The sequence below is a fragment of the Lemur catta genome, chromosome 1 (genome assembly GCF_020740605.2).
Source record: "Lemur catta isolate mLemCat1 chromosome 1, mLemCat1.pri, whole genome shotgun sequence".
NCBI classification, from domain to species: domain Eukaryota; kingdom Metazoa; phylum Chordata; class Mammalia; order Primates; family Lemuridae; genus Lemur; species Lemur catta.
Genome location: NC_059128.1, coordinates 149,047,806 through 149,061,013, shown reverse-complemented (window position 1 = coordinate 149,061,013; position 13,208 = coordinate 149,047,806). Strand labels below are relative to the sequence as shown.

Here is a 13,208-nt window from a genome sequence, read left to right as displayed (position 1 = left end):
TGCAAGACAAAGGAGCTAAGATTCTGAAGACCCCTGGGCAGACTTCCTAATGCCAAGACTCACCATCCTCCCAACCTGCTCCAAGGCATGTAGCCCCCTTGTTAGACATATCACGACCTGACCCGAGGTACAGGCCCCTCCACTAAAAGCCCATAATCTCCCTTAGTGGGAGAGATGGATTTGAGGCAGCTTCTCCCATTCTCCCAACAAGATGTGTATACTATTAAAAAATTCCTTTCTTCCTTGACAATCCTCATTGTCTCAATAATTGGATTTTTGTGCAAGGAGCAACTGGACCTAGATCAAAACCCCTTTGCAGTTTCGACCACAATTATGCAGCCTTGTTTGGGATGGCATTGCTCATGGTTAGGTGGCTGTGGGGCAAGGAGAGACCAAAAGCTTCTCTTAGCAGCTGCCTGGCCGTATGTGCTGAAGGGCAGCTCCATACTCTCCGCCAGCCCCACCGTACTGACCTCCAACACCTTAGTCATTGCTTCCTGGCTGCCTCCAAAGAAAGAAACTCTGCATTTGGATTTTGAAATTTGCGTCCAGGTGAGTGAGTGCTATTTGAAGGTACCACACAGAGGGAGACACTGCTCTCAATTTGGGGAATTCTAAGGGAATTCCTATTTGTTTTGGGTTAGATAGGCCCCCAACCATTTGTGAGACAGGGAACTAACCTCACTGTTTCGATTTGACACTCCCAGGGCTTATTAGGTGAAACTGTAGTTTGTTTATTTGGAACACCTTGAACTTCTCTTTATGTCGAGTGTTTATCTGTATTAGTGTGTAGCGTGTAAACGTGGAGTCTGTTAAGCTCTTTGTCTCTATTTTCTTTTTGCCTGTGTTAAATTTGCTGTTGATGGTATTATGAGCACAGTCCAAGGTCTGGGAGGTTGAAAGACACCTCCAATGGTGGTTTCTCTTGTGGCAGGTACTAAGGTCTAAAAAGTTAAAAGACACCTCTGTCCTAAGGTCTGGGAGATTAGAAGACATCTCCATCCTAAGGTCTAGGAGATTGAAAGACATTCTGTCCAGCGGGCAGGGATGCCCACTGTTGGACAGGGAAAGAGGAATGGAAACATACTGTAGATAGATTTATGTGGAACTTCAGAGGATCTCATGGCTAGAGTTATGAGATAAATGCTAGTGAAACTTTGTGTGTGTGTGTCTGTGTTTACATGTGTTTTATGTATGTACATGGTAACAAAATTGGCTTGTAAATAAAAGGAGCTCTCATAAATTAAATAAATAGGCCCACATGCTTTTCAAGCTCATGTGACTTTAGTAATCTTTGATAAACAAACTGGTTTTTAAGTGTAAGTAAATTAGAATAAATAAAACTCTAAGAAAATAATAGCACAAAAACAGAAACTTATGGTCAACTGTCTATGAAGATATTTTGATTTTGATCACTCATTCTGAGTACTGGTTGCATCTTGCCTGTTATGTGAATGTTGTGTTGACATAGCAAAGGCCTTTTCCTAGAAAAATTTTGAAAAGAATCCTTGAACTGTTAATTTTTGTATAGTAATTTATTTCAAAATTAACAAAATGGTTATTGTTAGAATCCAAAGAGAATATGAAAATAATCCTATTCTTTGGAAGTATTACATGTAATTGAATTTGCTCTTAAATAGAAAAATGTTTTGAGACCAGTTAAATTGTTTTTAAAATAGCTTGATCTTGATCCTTATGTTAAAAAATGTTATGACTTTGTGCCATTATTTGAGATGCTAAGGATTGATGTTAGAGGTTTATTCAGTCTATAGTCAGGTGATACCATGCCAATAAGTTATATTTAGGGATACTGGTATTTTAGAAAAGTCAAATTAGTTAACATCTTTAAGCAGGGTGTGTTCTAAAACTTCTGCCTTATTTATAGAACTTAAAGATGTTACATCGTTCAGAATAGCAAGTCTTACTAGAATACTTACAATTGTTATTTTGGTAGGTTTTTTCAAGTTGAAAAGTAATAGGTAAAACTATATTTTGACATTGCTTCTTGGTCTATGCTTTAAAATTCATTTCTCAATTTTGTTTACAAAAATGTTGAGATATTAAATATGTTTAGACATTAAATGATTTTGTTGAGGGCACATTTAATCACATTGGTTGTATATCTAATAGTCACAGGCTATCAACATGGTTCCCTTTGGCCAAGAGGAAGTCTGTTCAGTTGGTTGGGGGGCTTAGGATTTTAATTTTACTTCTTATATAGATATTTAATATAACCTACATCATAGACTTATGGTTAAGATGAAATGAGTTAATGCATGTTAAGTATTTAGAGCAGTGCCTGGCACTAAGTGCTCAAAAAATATTGGCCATTATTACCAAGGCCACTTGGGATTTCTCCTTCTCAGTCTATAATAACCCAGATCTACTTTATTTCTACCAACACCACCAGCCTTTGGTAAAAATCCAATTCTATGTTGTGCCTACATGGAATCAACTCCAGCTGTCCTCTTTGGGTGGGAGGAAAAACTGGTATGCGTCTAGCTCATGAAGGTTTAACAAAGCCAAAACTTGTTGCCTTCTTAAAATTCCCCACAGGGCAACATATAGTAAATACTATTGATGAGGCTTAGAACATGCCACCCCAAAATAGGACTATAGGAAACCAGAATGTGCCACCTCAAATATGCCTCTTTGGCATAACTATTATTTTGAGAAACTGCAGGCACAGGAGAAGCTCTAAAAACTTACCTGTTTGTAAGACAAACTGACATTTATAAAGGAAATCTCCATTTGTAAAGATGTCTCCCTCTCTGTGCCAGGAAGAAAAGGGTGACTACATCACTAGAGGCTCTTATCAATGGAGAAAGCCTTCACTTAAATTTGCATAACAGGGCTGGGTGCGGTGGCTCACGCCTGTAATCCTAGCACTCTGGGAGGCCGAGGAGGGTGGATCGCTCGAGGTCAGGAGTTTGAGACCAGCCTGAGCAGGAGCGAGACCCCGTCTCTATTAAAAATAGAAAGAAATTATATGGACAGCTAAAAATATATACAGAAAAATTAGCCGGGCATGGTGGCGCATGCCTGTAGTCCCAGCTACTGGGGAAGCTGAGGCAGTAGGATCGCTTAAGCCCAGGAGTTTGAGGTTGCTGTGAGCTAGGCTGATGCCACGGCACTCACTCTAGCCCGGGCAACAGAGCAAGACTCTGTCTCAAAAAAAAAAAAAAATTTGCATAACAAAACTTACCCTTAATTAAGGTGCTTTTCTTGGCTGTCTTCTCCTAACCAGGCTTTCCCCACATCCTTCTTTGTTTCAGCAAACATAGTATTTAAGCCTGAAGTCTAAGACAACTCTTTTGAGATCTACTCTAGAGATTTACTCACTTCCCTGAGTATCTCTCATATATACCGGAGGTATATATGCTATTTAATTTTTGTTTATTTTTTTCTTGTTAATCTATCTTTTGCTACAGGGAGTTGTAGCCAAGAATTCATGCATGGTGGAGGAGAAAATTACTTTTCCTCCCCTACAGAATTATTAACATTACTCCTCAGGGGCTGAGGCAGGAAGATTGCTTGAGCCCAAGAGTTCAAGAGCAGCCTGAGCTGCGTAGCAAAACCACATCTCAAGAAAAAAAATTACTCCTCTTTTAGAAATGGGGAAATTGAAGCACCAAAGAATGATATAAATACTGAAAGCTGGCTGGGCGTGGTGGCTCACACCTGTAATCCTAGCACTCTGGGAGGCCAAGGCTGGAGGATCACTTGAGCTCAGGAGTTTGAGAACACCCTGAGCGAGAGTGAGACCCCATCTCTACTGAAAATAGAAAAACTTGGCCAGGCGTGGTGGTGTACCCAAGTAGTCCCAGCTACTCAGGAGGCTGATCGCTTGAGCCCAGGAGTTTGAGGTTACTGTGAGCTAGGCTGATGCCATGGCACTCTAGCCTGGGCGACAGAGCGAGACTCTGTCTCAAAAAAAAAAAAAGTGATAATAATAATAATAACAAAGATACAGCCTATTTACTAGGTGCCAAACCCATAGCAACTGCTTCACATTATCTCATTTAATCTGCTGAACAATGAGTTGAGTATTACTACTCCCCATTTTTCATGTGAGGAAATTGAGGCTTAGAAAGCTGGTGTTAGGGTCGCATGTAGCCAGAAAGCTGTGCTGCTAGAATACCAATCAAAGGAACCCAATCTCTTGCTTCTGTAGCTTTTTTCTTTTTAATTTTTAATTCTTGTGCAGGGGCCATGCTAATCTTCTCTGTATGGTTCCAATTTTAGTATATATGCTGCTGAAGCAAGCACATGTAGCATTTTATTACCAGAATGTCTCCTGAGCCACTAGCTTCACCGTAAATCTGTACCCACCATCACTAGGACTACATAAAAGGAAATCAAGTGATGTGCTTAATGAAGGCATGGAAAACATTATTTTACATTTCCAAAGCTGTACTTGTACCAATCTGTGTTTGAGGGGGAAGGAGGAAATTCTGTTAACCTCTTCATTAGTCAATCCTCCCCCACCAGACCAATTCAGCCCCATAAACAATGGATATAATTACACTGAACAATTGTGTGTTTATTTCCATGTCTAGACACAGAGCTTACATTTGAAAACAAAAGGGAACAGAAAAGAGAAGCCACCCTGCTGTTTTTTAATTCTTTGTGGCAAACTTTTTCTTAGCCTAGATGCTTCTCTTCTGATCAGGAGATATATATTCAGAGTATCGGAATTTTTCTTTTAAAAAATATGTTTTGTAGAGCCATTAGTGTTATTTGTAAAACACAGATACATTTAAACCATTTCTAGTCTGAGTAGAAGCAAGTCATTTTAAACCATAGAGGATTTAGAAAATCATAAATGGATGCTAAAACTAGTGAGTGAAAGTTTGATGAGGAATAAATTATTTATCTAGTACAGAAGTATCTCCCCACAAATTATGTGTTAATTTTAAAGGAGAAAATAGTAACTTGACAGTGGCAAACCTGGCAGACAGTAACTTTATCAAGCGATCCAAGATAACATCACCAGTATCAGGACATAGTGACATCAGGAAGACCAACATTACGTGCCTCCAGAAATGAGGCCCTGAGAAAGATACAACATCATTTCTGCCCCAAAATGCTTAACTTGAATCTAATTATGAAGAAGTTCCAGATAAATTCAAATTGAAAAACATTCTACAGAATAACTGGCCTATGTTCTTCAAAAATGTCAATGTCAAGAAAGACATAATTGGCTCACGCCTGTAATCCTAGCACTCTGGGAGGCCGAGGCAGGTGGATAGCTCAAGGTCAGGAGTTCGAGACCAGCCTGAGCAAGAGCAAGACCCCGTCTCTACTAAAAATAGAAAGAAATTATCTGGCCAACTAAAATATATATAGAAAAAATTAGCTGGGCATGGTGGCGCATGCCTGTAGTCCCAGCTACTTGGGAAGCTGAGGCAGGAGGATCGCTTGAGCCCAGGAGTTTGAGGTTGCTGTGAGCTAGGCTGATGCCACGGCACTCACTCTAGCCTGGGCAGCAGAGTGAGACTCTGTCTCAAAAAAAAAAAAAAAAAAAAGAAAGACATAACTGATTTACTTCAAGCGATCCTCCTGCCTCAGCCTCCCAAAGTGCTGGGATTACAGGCATGAGCCACTATTCCCGGCCCATCGTTTTTATCATAACCATCGTAGTGGGTGGGAAGCAGTATCTCACTGTGATTTTGATTTGCATTTCACTAATGACTAATGATGTTGAGTATCTTTTCTTGTGTTTTTTGGCCATTTGGATATCTTTAGGGAAATGTCTGTTTAGATCCTCTGACCATTATTAAGTCGGGTTGTCTTTTTATTGTTCAGTTGTTAGACTTCTTTATATATTAGCCTCTGGCTAATTTTTATTTTATTTTTTTTTTAGGAGAAGGAAAGAGAAGTTTATTAATTTGCCAGCAAATGAGGAGGTTGGAAGACTCCCATCTCAAAGTACCAACATCCTCTTTTTCTATTTTTTGTAGAGACGAGGTCTTGCTCTTGCTCAGGCTAGTCTCAAACTCCAAGTGATCCTCCTGCCTCAGTCTCCCAGTGTGCTAGGATTACAGGCATAAGCCACCATGCTCAGCCCATTTTTTATCTTTTATATTGTATTTTTACTGTACCTTTTCTATGTTTAGAAACGTTTAGGTACACAAATACTTACCATTGTGTTACAATTGCCTACAGTGTTCAGTATAGTAACACAGTGCCCAGATTTGTAGCCTAGGAGCAGTAGGCTATACCATATAGGCTTGGTGTGTAGTAGGCTGTACCATCTAGGTTTGTGTAAGTGCAATCTATGATGTTCACACAATGGCAAACTAGTCTAACAATGCATTTCTCAGAATGTATCCCTGTTGTTAAGCTAATGTAGGACTATCACTGTGAAATGGGAGCTCTCTGACCCACCAAGCTGTGAGTGAGGCATGTGCAGCTGCAGCTCATCATCAGATAGTCGTGGTATAGGTGACATTAGAGTGAAGCAGGCCTAGAAGGCATAAGCAAGTTGTATAAGCAGATGGCTCTGACTTGTTCAGCACCTACCCCTCCTTTGACACCTGCTCCTGCTGCATTGCTGCCTCTCCATCAATCCACACCTGTCATCTCATGAAGAGTCTCCTATGACCAGCTTTGGAAAAAGAAAAAAGCTCACACCTGGCTTACAAATAGGTCTGTACAATATGTTGACTAATGGCTACCATATTTGACAGTGCAAATATTGTATATTTCCATTGTTATAGAAAGTTCTATTAGATAGTGCTGACTCAATTTTGCTGATTGCATTCCTCTTGGTGTATTTAACATGTTCCTTTGCCCTCTATATTTCCTGTAGTTGCATCTAGAGGCTCAATCTGCTTTGGGCTTTTTGTTTGTTTGCTCTATGGGTCATATTGTGTTCTTCAATCAGGAGGCACATAACTGTTTGTCTCTCTTATGATCAGCTGTTAACCACCAATAATAGATCCATCATTCCATCAGGGATTTAAATATAGTGATATTCTAATTTTTTCATTTCTTCTTCATGTATTAGCTGGACTACTTCTATAAAGAACACTTCCCCTCATCTACTATTTGGTTACATAGAGGTGCAGTACCAAACAGAGGTACTGGGAAGACAGCATGCATACCTGATTCCCTACCTTTATTTTCAAGATTTCCAAATGAGTTTGTTCAATAACATCCTGCAACAGTGACTAAATAATTTTTTGGAGTAACACTATAAACTCATAAATTTAAATTTATTTTATGTGTTTCAATCCACTGCATTTTTAAACAGATTATCTCACATTTGACCAGTGCAACCTCTTTAGGTTGGTTTCTGAGTACTTTTGACGCTGACTTCCTTGATAGCTTCCTTGCAAGCTGATAAGACAAGATGTTCCAGGCTTATCTTGCATATTTCATTTTCTATCCCAGACTTGGAAGCAGCCATTTTCCGCAAAGAGCCCTTATTTTTCCAGTGTGAAATGGTCTTTGAAAACCACACTCAGGGTACTAGGGGTGCTCATTTCTACTGGGTTGATCACTGTTTCTAGACCTTTTCAAAGGGCAGATTTAGGAGATATTTATACATAGAGAAGAAAAAGACCAACAACCTGATAGAAAAATGGACTAGAGATTTGAAAAGACACTTCACAAGAAAAAGAAATGTAGTGGCTTTTAACTGTATGAAAAGATGCTCAACCTTGTTCATAATAAGAGAAAATTAAACTGATCCTGATAATTTCTCATCTACCATATTGACAAAATCCAAAAGTTTGACAATACACTCTCTTGGCAAGGCTGTACAGAAACAGACAAACACCGCTGGTGGAAATACAAACTAGTAAAGTCTATATGGAGGGCAATTTGTCAATATCCAGCAAAGTCATACATGAATTTACTTTTTGACCCAGGAATCTTATTTCTAGGAAACTATCTTAGAATAGTCTGGCAAAAATTTAAAAAGGTGTACATATAGCTACTCATTGTAGAAGAAAAGATTAAAAACCATACAATGTCTATAAGATAAAATGTGATATATCCACACAGTGGAGTGCTATGCAGCTATACAAAGGAATAAGAAAGATTTCCATAAGGGCTATGAAATGATGTCTAAGATAAATTGTTACATACAAAAAAAAGAGAAGTGGAGAAAAGTGTGTAGAATGAGCAACATTATGCAGAGGGAGAGGCTCAAATATACTGTACATATGTATATACATATGTCATCACTAATTAGTCAATCTAGGAAAACCCTAGCCTTCCTGCTTTCTAAGTCCTAAAACTTAGAGAAGGAGCAGCTCTCTGCTGAAGATGCCTTGCGGGTAGCATGTAAACTTGAGGTTGTTGGTGTCCATTTTGCCACAACCAGAGAAGAGACTGCTTGGGAATGAAGCCAACAGGGAAAAAGATAAACAATGAAGAGATGATCTCAATTACATTGTTTGAGCAACTAAATCTGGTCAGCTCTAGTCTGAACATTTTTATATCATGTGAGCCAATAAATTCCCTCTTTGCTTATCAGTTGCAACCATAAAAATCCTGAATAATAGTGTACCACGGATAATGGACAAGTTTTGGGCACCATTTGAAATCTTCTTCCAGAGGTGAGCTGGAGCTGGCTCCTCCCACCTTATAAGAGCTCATTGTGCATATCTATTCCCCCATCTATGTTCAGTGACATCACATTGGTTGCTTGAAATTGGCCATGGTGGGAGTATTGACACCATGGAAATTGGCAAATGCTACAAATCAGGGCTTCATTTCCCTCTTTGAAAGCTGGTTAAGCATTTACTCACACGTCACTGTCTTGGACTCACCTTTTGTTTAAGTCACTGCTGCAGTGACCACTTACACACAGGCTTCAAAAAATACTTCTCCACACTTTTCATTCCATGCCCTGGCCCCTCTAAAGCAATTCTGCACATACATGTCGGGGAAGCTAATGTCCCTTGGAGAGCTTTTGATTAATGGGGACAGAATCTGGTCAATAAATATTTCCTCTTTTCATCCCCAAGTTAGACAGTTTTGATGTTAATTTCATAAAGCTTCTCAGAAGATTGAGCAGCTAGTTGCCTTTAGGGACAGTCTGCTTGAAAACGCATCCTTGTATTAACTTTTCCTCCAGCCCTGTTTTCACTCATGTCACCTGGATCACATTTGCAAATAAATAACTTACAAACTTTAATAGTAAGCTTTGATTTCAAGGGAACCAAGTATCTTCATACTTAGCTTTTGTAAATTTTTTTTAATCTCCCAGAGTATAGGATTAACTCACCAAAGTAACATAGTAAAGGCAAAGAATACGGTTTATTCCAGATTTGTGAATATCCCCTCCAGAATTGCCTCTCCCGTGTGTACATTTTCTCTCAAGGCTGCCTACCCCAAATCTCACCCCACTATCATTTCTTGCAGTGTGGTCTTGTTGAGACCACCCACATGTGGTGAGCCATAGCCACCTCTGTCAACAGAAAGCTCCCACAAGGACACAGATAGTGCAGGCACAGACAAAGGCTCATTATCTAAGAATGGCTGAGGTTACATTTTCCTCTGGTGAAAGAGTCTCTTAACTCTGAATAACCTCAGGTACAAGCCTGGCCAATAAAATTTGTGTTCAGAAAGCACCATGAACCATTAGCTTCTTCATAACTCAAAGCTTATTCCTGAGGTATTTGGTAAACCCACTGCTCTAGTACTGGATCTTTTCTGTCCATGCATTCCCGGTGTAGAGTTAAAACCAGGGGCTAAGTTAAGTCATTTTTGAAGCAACTCATCACTTTTGTCATGGCATTCTATTAAGAAAATTATGGTTTTACGGCCAAATAATTTTGTGATCATTGGATTTTTTGTTGTTGTTGTTGAGACAGAGTCTCACTCTCTTGCCTGGACTAGAGTGCCGTGGCATCAGCCTAGCTCACAGTAACCTCAGACTCCTGGGCTCAAGCGATCCTCCTGCCTCAGCCTCCCGGGCAGCTGGGACTACAGGCACGTGCCACCATGCCTGGCTAATTTTTTCTTAATTTTTTTTTTTTTTTTTTTTGAGACGAGGTCTCACTCTGTTGCCCTGACTAGAGTGCCGTGGCATCAGCCTAGCTCACAGCAACCTCAAACTTCTGGGCTCAAGCGATCCTCCTGCCTCGGCCTCCCAGAGTGCTAGGATTACAGGCCTGAGCCACCTCGCCTGGCCTAATTTTTTCTATTTTTAGTTGTTTGGCTAATTTCTTTCTATTTTTAGCAGATGGGGTCTCGCTCTTGCTCAGGCTGGTCTCGAATTCCTGAGCTCAAGCGATCCTCCCACCTCAGCCTCCCAGAGTGCTAAGATTACAGACGTGAGCCCCCGGGCTGGCCTGGATTTTTGAGCTGTTGTTGTTAAAGGACAATTTTTTTTAAAGAGGGCATAATCATGTTCTTCCCAAATGTGAAATAAGAACAGCTCAAAGATTTTATTTAACTTGTCAACAAATTAGAGGACTAATAAGATATTACAATTGGTTCAAAGGCTATTTTGAAGAAACACACACATATAAGCAGTCATTAATGCTGAAATGAACTTACAAATTGATGCAAAATTGGCTTTTTCCACAGGGAGAGAGAGAATTCAATTGTATTTCCACATTTCAAAATTTATTTCCACATGGACTGTGGTTCTTTTTATAGATCTGCTGCTATTCATTTCCTAATTTTATCTGTTAGCCAGCCTCCTTCTGACCTGGGGTCAGGGTAACAGTCTAGGTTGGTAACTTCTCCACATAGCTAACTTCAGCCACTGTCACTTTATTTGCCAAATTCTGAATAAGGTCAGAGTCTTTTATGTAGTTTCTGCAGTGTGTATCCAAATTACTATCCACAGGTAAATCTGAGGTTTATGATCACAGAACAAGATTTGCTTTTAATCCCACAAACCAAAAGTAGGTTACACTAAGTTTCTTTATGCACTGTGCTGGTTTCTCACCTTCTATTTTCTCTCAAAAGAATTAAACAATACAAATCAGCAGGGACCTCTCACATTAGTACCAGGGCTCTGCTATGTCTGTTGAAGCTAACCAGACTGTCTACCTCTCCCTCCCCAACCCCCAGTTTAAATTCCTCTACACTGTGTAATGCTCTGCCAGGGGCAAAGTCCTTTACCCAAACAGAGGCTGATAAATGCTTCCAGTCAAGAATAGGTAGGTTGTTTCCCTATATTGGCTATGGAGAATCATGCTACAATGAACATGAAAGTGCAGATTATCTCTTCAATATACTGATTTTTTTTTTTTTTTGAGACAGAGTCTCACTTTGTTGCCCAGGCTAGAGTGAGTGCTGTGGCGTCAGCCTAGCTCACAGCAACCTCAAACTCCTGGGCTTAAGCGATCCTACTGCCTCAGCCTCCCGAGAAGCTGGGACTACAGGCATGCACCACCATGCCTGGCTAATTTTTTCTATGTATATTTTAGTTGGCCAGATAATTTCTTTCTATTTTTAGTAGAGATAGGGTCTCACTCTTGCTCAGGCTGGTCTCGAACTCCTGACCTCAAGCGATCCACCCGCCTCAGCCTCCCAGAGTGCCAGGATCACAGGCGTGAGCCACCACACCTGGCCTCAATATACTGATTTTGATTCCTTTATTTTTATGTTATTTTCGTTTTGTTATATTTTATTTTAGTTTTTGAGACAGAGTCTCACTCTGTTGCTCGGGCTAGTGCTGTGGCATCAGTCTAGCTCACAGCAACCTCAAACTCCTGGGCTCAAGCAATCCTCCTGCCTCAGCCTCCCGAGTAGCTGAGAGTACAGGCATGCCCAGCTAATTTTTTCTATATATTTTTAGTTGTTCAGCTAATTTCTTTCTTTTTTTTTTTTTTAGTAGAGACAGAGTCTTGCTCTTGCTCAGGTTGGTCTCAAACTCCTGAGCTCAAATGATCTGCCCGCCTCAGCCTCCCAGAGTGCTAGGATTACAGGCCTGAGCCACCGTGCCTGGCCTTATTTTGATTCCTTTGAATTATATACCCAGTAGTGAGATTGCTGGATCACATGGTAATCTTATTTGTGGCTTTTGAAGAACCACCATACTGTTTTCCATAATGGCTGTGTTAATTTACATTCTCACCAACAATGTGTAAGGCTTCCCTTTCTCCACATGCTCGCCAACACTTGCTATTTTTTGTCTTTTTGATAACAGCCATTCTACCAGGTGTGAAGTGATAACTCCTTGTGGTTTTTATCAAAGGATGAATGGATAAAGAAAATGTTATATATATACACATACACACACACAATGAAATACTGTTCAGCCAAAAGAAAAGAAAATTCAATTGGCAACTTGGATGAACGTGGAGGACATTATGCTAAGCCTGTGGTCCCCAATATCCGATCGTCAGACTGTTAGGGACCAGGCCGTAAAGCTCTGCCACAGCCACACACTCCCAATCGTGGAAAAATTATCTTCTATGAAGCTTAGGAAGAGGGGGACACACAGCAGGAGGTGAGCAGCCGAAGCTTCATCTGTATTCACAGCCACTCCCCATGGCACTCTCATCACTGCCTGAGCTCAGAGTCCCACACCACCCCACACACTTCCCCCACCCCCGTCACAAGGAAAAATTGTCTTCCATGAAACCAGTCCCTGGTGCCAGAAAGGTTGGGGACTGCTGTGCTAAGCAAAATAAGCCAGGCACAGAAAGACAAACACCCCATGATCTCACTTGTATGTGGAATCTAAAAAAGTGGAACACATGGAAGCAGACAGTAGAATGGTGGTCACTAGGGGGTGGGGGGCAGGGGTGGGCAGGGAAGGGGAGATGTTAGTCAAGGGTACAACATTTCAGTTAGACAAGAGGAATGCGTTCTAGTGAGCTATGGCACAGCATGATGAGTATAGTTAATAACAGTGTATTGTATAATTCAAAATAGCTATAAGGAGGATTTAAATGTTCTCACTACAAAGAAATAAGTATGTAAGGTGATGGATATGTTAATTAGCCTGATTTAATCATTCCATAATGTAGTCATGTATCATAGCATCCCATCATACCCTACAAAAACATATAATTAATATTTGTCAATTAAAAATAAAATAATTTTAAACTGTAGGGACCTGAAATAAAACAAAAAACCATGACAGGAAGTCAGATAAGAAGCCTTGTCAGTCTGCAAGTGCATTGTGACAAGATATAGGGAGAATTGGATTGGATTTCCCAGCATTTGCTGGGGTTGAGCAAGGTCCAGCTGTCTGCAGGTTGTATGAAATACGGCTATAATCACCAAAG

The 13,208-nt window shown here is 40.3% G+C and overlaps 1 non-coding gene across 1 annotated transcript; it reads right to left on the bottom strand.

Annotated features, from left to right (window-relative positions):
* Positions 1 to 4,162: 4,162 nt before the first annotated feature.
* On the bottom strand, positions 4,163 to 4,269 carry LOC123631168. Its single transcript, XR_006733037.1, has one exon. It is a non-coding gene; the product is annotated as a U6 spliceosomal RNA (small nuclear RNA).
* Between the last annotated feature and the right edge of the window lie 8,939 nt (positions 4,270 to 13,208).